General features: G+C 41.8%; 1 long non-coding RNA gene across 1 annotated transcript; it reads right to left on the bottom strand.

The window, feature by feature from the left end:
* Positions 1–2,822: 2,822 nt before the first annotated feature.
* LOC141372175 (uncharacterized) lies at positions 2,823–6,990 on the bottom strand. Its single transcript, XR_012377478.1, has 4 exons — positions 6,617–6,990; positions 6,235–6,391; positions 5,376–5,796; positions 2,823–2,970 (listed from the first exon to the last, which is right to left on the bottom strand). It is a non-coding gene; the product is annotated as an uncharacterized lncRNA (long non-coding RNA).
* Positions 6,991–6,998: the final 8 nt, after the last annotated feature.

The raw sequence follows: 6,998 nt of genomic DNA, 5'->3' as shown, positions 1-6,998 counted from the left end.
GGTGTGCTTGGTCTGGAGTCTGCTGGTCAGGGGATGGGACTTCATTAGCACCACTGGTACACTCTGTAGATTGTGTTGACCACTAAATATGGAGACATCTGTTGTGGCCAAACTGCATGCGGCTTTGGGAATCGTGTATGTAATAGGAAATCTAGGAGAAACTGCTAAGAGGAAGAGCTAAGATTTAGATGATGTATAAATTGCCATCTTAGCATTCCATTATATGCTTTGAAACAGATGTGGGCCCCTGGTCCCGGCCCTTTAAAGGAAAGGGGCCATGTTCCTTTTCATAAAAAGAAAGGATGGAACACATTTTTTTCTGTATTATATAACAGTCTAGAAATTCTCAAAAATTGCATGTGATTATATATTGAAAAAGGACTATTTCCCAGTCTTAAGCATAGGAAACTGAGACCACAGATGTTTCTCAAGAAAAATTTTATTAGAAGTTGTAAAAATACTATATTACATGTTTACCTTGTTACCTGCCAAAAGTAAATATAAATTTTATTGAAAATACATGGAATTTTTCATCTTTAGGTTTTTATATAATTCATAACACTTTTTAAATCTTAGGTATTCACAATAGAGAGGGGTCTCATCAATTCCAAGATTACCGGAATCAAATAGAAACTGCCAATCTTATCATTGAATTTTTTCCTTGTTTAAAATTTCTTTCTACTTTGGAGATTGGACAATGATTAAAAGTAGCAGCCCATTTAAATAACCTTAAAAAAAATCCCTAACACATAGTCTAAATCTGAAAATGAAGAAAATAGAGTTCATCATAATTTTTAAAGAGCTCTATTGATGCAATGTTTGCAAATCCCTAAGGCCCAAGGAAAATAATCTAAATGGTTCATTATTTAGCTTATTGAACTTTGCTGCAGTTAGGTTGACGGATGATGGCAATGCTTCCCCATCACCAAAGCACCGTTTTAAAAGCATTTTTTATTGAATAAAGTGCTTAGAATATTGCACCCTGGAGCTTTATTCAGGGAAATGGCTCAGTTGATGTTTTCTGTTTGACCTCAGCTTTGACCTATCACAACATGGATGGTTAATAAGCAACATTATCATTTCAGAGATGTCACTGGTTTTGTCCATTCTGCATCAACACTCTGCTCTTACGATCCCTACGTGTTTATGGCTCTTGTGTTCTCTTCGTCTTTAGAAAGAATGTAATTTAAGTAGAATGTTCTTGTTTCTGAGTCCCTGGTATCACAGTTGCAATTCTTCACAACATAAGTGGCCTTCATTTTCATTTTCCTGAAAACAGGATCTCTTACCTTACCTACAGATGTGCACAAAGGAATGTTTTATACAAATAATGAAATTCTGGGGGAGTTAATGTTAAATCCTTAAAGGCTCTGTGAGGTACAGTCATGAAATACTTGCTGGGACGTGTCATCGGGGAACATCGGTGATACTTTAAGGTGTAGCAAGCGGTGGTAATATTCGAGTGTCAGTAACTCATCTTGTATTCACCACGTGGAGCCCACGGATGCCCTGTCCCTGTTTCTTATGATAAGTGATCAATATTTCATTTTCTCTGAGAGAGTAGAAAGTTTCACTTGCCTGTCGCTTTATCTCTACAGCCTGAGCATAGCAAACTGCAGCTTAGTAAACATTAGATGTTCCCTGGAAATTCCTAGACAGAATTAAGACCCATCCTCCTTCAGTTGTGGTGTGTCCCGTGCGAGACCCCGAATGTTGTGAGCCGTCAGAGCGGATATGCGCTCCGTGGGCAGAGCCTTGGTGCTCACAGTCCCTAGCTCCAGGGATCAGGGCACACGGTGACACAAACCCTAAAGGCCTCTGGCCTCTTTGGGCCCAAAAAGACTGATTGGCCATGATGTTTAATGACCGCTTCCTTCTGAAAACTAGCTGTTTACTGGTAATATTCTTCTCCGCACTGTGGCAAGAACGTTCTGTGTTTACATGTTATTTTCAGGTACAGATATCAGCTCCTCACTTGGACATTTATTTGCAAGAATCAGCTAAAATTTATGCCAAACCGCAAGTGGATTATTTAAGTATGGAAGTCTATACCATCCTTAATGGCCTTGCTTTGGGGTTTCCCAAAGCAAGCTGTCGTGTGTGGGGTGTGTCCCATTGTATACTCGCTGTATTGTGCACACTCAGTGGCGTGGGGTAACTGTGGTGTTGCATTAGTGCATGTGGGGGCGGGCCCCCGGCTGACGGATGCCTCCTCCCAGGAGCAGCGGACAGTGTGTGCACAGCCGACCGTGACTGCTGATCGGAAGGTTTTCCAGGTGATCAGACTGCATTTCATGTTCATAATCTGCCAAGTTATAACAATGATGGTAATACCACACTCAAGAATGAAGACAAGTCTGTGATCAGGTTATGATCTATCAAATGCCTGGTGAGACAGGCATCCCTGGCTTATACCTGGCAGGTATGTGTATGTCATTGCGAATATGATCAAAGAAAGTTCTCCCAAGCTTTTCAGTAATGGCACAGAAGCTTCTGAATAATGGAATTGTAGAGAAAGACTAATATTAAGATCTTGCCTCATATTTTCTCTCCTACGGAAGGACCCTTGGGAACACCTTCCTGTACTGGTTACTTAGCATGGAAAAGTGTGATGTGTACATAAGTTGCCTGTGACAAAGATTGTGTGTTACTAAGTGGCCTGTGGATGAGATTTAGCCCAGGCTCCCTCCTAAATATATTTTTCATATTCACATTTTAACTAATTTTACCTCTGTGTTATTGTCAGTAGTTACATTATTAGAAATTTCTAAAAGCTCAGTAGTCATGGAAATAGTCATTTTGAAATGTATTGAGCCTTTAAGTTTAGAGTTATCTTTACATTTCAGAGAATGATCTCTCAGCATTACATGCTGTTAGAACGTCAGGCAGCAGCTTCCGGAGGAACATGGCAGCACACAAGGAGGATTTGATAAACCACTTTCCCCACGTTTTATTCCAGTACTGACAAAACTGCCAAAACAGATCAAATCAAGCAGTAGCACTGGAAACTTCCTTACTAAAGAACCCATACCTGAGCACCAGGACAATTTTGTGTTCTGTGGGCCACGGATACAGGGCGAGGGGTGCTAGATGGCCCACCATCACAGAGAGCATCCCCCTTTTTTTTTTTTTTTTTTTTTTTCCACCTCTGCCAGCTGCCTGAGTTAGAGGGACTCACTGATGGAGAAGGCAGGTGGCTGTGTGCTCCCTGCTCCTGAGATAATTCTGAGCCAAAGACCTGACCGTTTCTACCCAGCCCTCAGCAGCTTTGTATGTATGTCCTGTTAGTACAGAGAAGACAACCAAAGAGAAGCCCTGGTCGGGAGAGGCCAGAGATCCAAAGCAACGTCCGTGCAAACACTGAACAACTCCCGCTCGTGCTCCAGCTCCCAGGGCACAGCCAGCAGCATGGTGGGGGGGCACGGCAGACGGAACTGCGTTTCCCTTGGAGGACATACCCGGGAGCACCTTGCAGACCAGACGAGAATGCTCCCCAATAAGAAGAACAATAAGTGAACTCGCATCAACTAAAAAATTCAGAAGGATAAAACAAAACCAGAGGAAAGTAGGAGAAAGAAAAGGTAAGGAGAACAAAAAGTAATGATTGAGAAGGCAATAAATTCAGAAATTGTTGGCAAAAATCAAAACAAAACTAATACAAACCAGTGAGTGCAAACTAAGTGCAAAATTAACCCAACAGAAAACTTTTCTGGAACAAGGAAGGATATTCCAAAGGTTTCTAAATCATTTCATGAAGTCAACTTAATTCTAAATTCTAAAATCTGATCAAGATAACATAAATATACACACAGTAAGAAAGAGATTTACAGATGAATCTTATGACCATAGAGACAGAAATCCTGTAGTACCCACAAACCTACAGTATGTTGAAAGACCATGACCCAGTAGCATTTTTCCTAGGAATATGAGAATGATACAGGACATACATTAGCATGGCTCTGGAGGAGTCAGAAATCACTTGATAATCTCACTTCCATTAGTGAGTGCCTTAAAAAAGGCATTTAAGTTAAAATTCAGTACCCATTCCTGGATCAAAACAAACAAACTAGGCCCCTCTCCACATCTAGTAATAGTCAATGCAAAATAGAGAGGTCCTTTCCTAGCATGATTCATGATACCAGTCTTAAATCAATACTCACCATCACACCAGATAAACTCTGCAACCGTCCCAAGTGAAGAATAAAACAAGGATGTCTGCTAACTGCAGTACCATTTCATACTGTCCCGGATGTTCTATCCAGACAGTGTGTCAGAAAAAAATCATTATCGTTCTTACGAGGAAATAAAATTACCGCTTAGACATGACGTGACTGTATATCTAGGCAACCGAAGAATCATCATTCAGGAGACCCCAATAAAAATACACAAACTCATACTTTCTTATATATCAACAACCACCTGCTGCATTGAAGATGACGGCCCATTCACAAAGCTACAACAGTAAAAATATTTAATCATGAACTTAAGTAGAAATACGTCCTATGGGGGGAAAAAAACAGCTAATTTTAAAGCTGTGCTTCAAAGCACTGTTATTAATGCTTTACCTACATCAGTCTTCTAACAGATTCTGAAAGAGGTGTCCTCATCGATTGTTCAGGTAATTGTCAGCCCTGGCTCCCGTTCAGAAACACCTGAGGAGTTTTAAACCCTCCAATGTCTAGATTTCTTCCAAACCTACTGAAACTAAATCTGCAGAATGAAACATTCTTCACCAATTCCTTATATTATTCCTGATTGATCTGTTTTAAAAACAGTTAATTTCAGTAAATGTGAGGGTTGCGGTGTACGTTGCTTCATTAGTTAAGTAGGTACACATGTTCATATTAGACTGTTCTGCAAATCTACGTTTTACCAGCATGGAAGAACCTCCTGTGAAAAGCACTGTGCCAGGAGTCTGTAGTCTTGAGTCCTAGAAACCCCTCACCCCTGTTAGGCCTCCATTACCCATCAAAGGAGAGCAGGGCTGTCTATTTATGCCTGTACCGGTGATGCCCCACCTCTCCCTCCCCCCAGCTCCCTCACAGTTACTGGAATACCCAAAGCAGTCTCGGGCCTTATATCTAATTGAATGTGATTGCAATTGCATACCTTCCCACATCCAGGCCCAAGTGGCTTCAGGTGAATTCAACCAAACATTTAAGGGGAAATACCAATTCTACAGAAACTCTTCCCAAATACAGTAGGGAAGAAACACTTGTCTGTGCTAAACTGACACCAGTATCAGACAAAGGCATCATGAGAGAGCTACAGACCAAATCACTATGAGCATAGGTGCAGAAATCCCACAGAGTGGGGGCAGGTAAAGCCCAATAGGAGGTGAAAAAGATAACACATCCTGATGAAGTGGAGCTTACCCCAGGAATGGAAGGTTGGTTTGACAGTTGTAAATCGATCGATGTCATTTCCTGCAGACTATAGGGGGAAATCCATATGATCATTGCAGGAGCTTCATGGGGAAAAACACTTGGCAAAAATCCAGCGTCTGTTTCTGATAAAATCTCTCAGTAAACTAGGAGTAAAAGAGTTTGTGCAGCCTAATAAGGACATCTTTGAAAAATCCTGCTGTTAACATGATACTTCATAGGAAACAATGAGTAAGTTCCTTCTAATGTTTGGAGCAGGCAGAGGAGGTGTCCTCTCTTTCCACGCAGAACTAGCCAGGGCACTCACACAAGAAAAGAGAAATAAAAGGCATACAAGCTGGAGAAGAAGAAATAAAACTGTCTTTTTTGGTGGAGGATATGATTATCTTCATAGAAAATCCCGAAGGCTCTACTAAAAAAAAAAAAAAATAGTAATATTTAAGAAGTGAATTTACCAAGATAGCACATCATAACGCCCATATACAAAAATTACTTGTATTTTTATATACTAGCAGTGAGCATTTACAAATTGAGATTTTTTTAATGTACCATTTAAAATGCACCAAAAGCACATGAAATACTTAAGGATGGATGTAACCAAACATGCATAGATCTGTGTACTGTCAGCACCGAGACAGTGGAGAGTTGAAGAGGGCCTGTGTGTGAGGGTGCATCGTGCTCACGGACAGGAAGACCTTCTGTTGCCGAGGTGCCGACTGATTTCCTGCCAAGGAGGTGCAGTGCAGAGGGGGTGATGCTTGAAGAAGTGGTGCCCAGAACAACGGGACTGTCATACACAAAGCCTCAACTAGTATCTCTCCCCATGTACAAAAATTAAGTCAAGGGGCACCTGGGTGGCGCAGTCAGTTGAGCGTCTGCCTTCGGCTCAGGTCATCATCCTGGGGTCCTGGGATCGAGCCCCGAGTCAGGCTCCCTGCTCAGAGGGGAGCCTGCTTCTCCCTCTCCTCCCGCTCGTGCTCACTCTGTCGCTCTCTCTCAAATAAAATCTTTAAAAAAATTAAATTGGTCACAGACATATGAAAAACCTAAAAGTATAAAATTTCTAGAAAAAAGTCTATAGGCTTGAGTCAGACAGTGAATTCATGGGACACAAACAGCACAGTTTGTAAAAGAAGTTGATGAATTGGACTTGATGGTAAACATCACATTGTTCAGAGACACCATTAAGACAAGGACAAGCCACAGATCTGTAGAATATGTTTGTGAAATACATACCTGATCAATGAGTGGAAACCAAAATACGTGAAGACTTCTCAGAACCCGCTAATGAGAGAACTCCCCCCACACAATTCAAGCGTTGGCAAGAGATCGAATGGCACCGCCAAACAGAGATATTGACCATATAAAACCATAGGAATAGTGAGGCTTCGTGCATCTGTCAAGTGACTGGCGTTTTGTGGGCAAGAATTGGCTGAAAGGTAGACTGGCAACTTGAGGGGAAGAGAGACATTGCTTAGACCCCAGGCCAGTGACACTGGGCACCCGGGGGCATGCCGCTCACGAGCAGGTGCTCAGGACTGTCCCGTTTACGCTTATGCGTGTGTCCTAGGCGCCCGTCAGCCCTCCATTCCAGATAAGAGGTTGTTAGTTCTC

Source organism: Callorhinus ursinus, unplaced genomic scaffold, assembly GCF_003265705.2.
Source record: "Callorhinus ursinus isolate GAN/ISIS: 27379988/994484 unplaced genomic scaffold, GSC_fseal_2.0 scaffold2092, whole genome shotgun sequence".
Classification (NCBI taxonomy): Eukaryota; Metazoa; Chordata; class Mammalia; order Carnivora; family Otariidae; genus Callorhinus; species Callorhinus ursinus.
The sequence above is the reverse complement of the archived record's forward strand: the minus strand, read 5'-3'. Positions and strand labels throughout refer to the sequence as shown.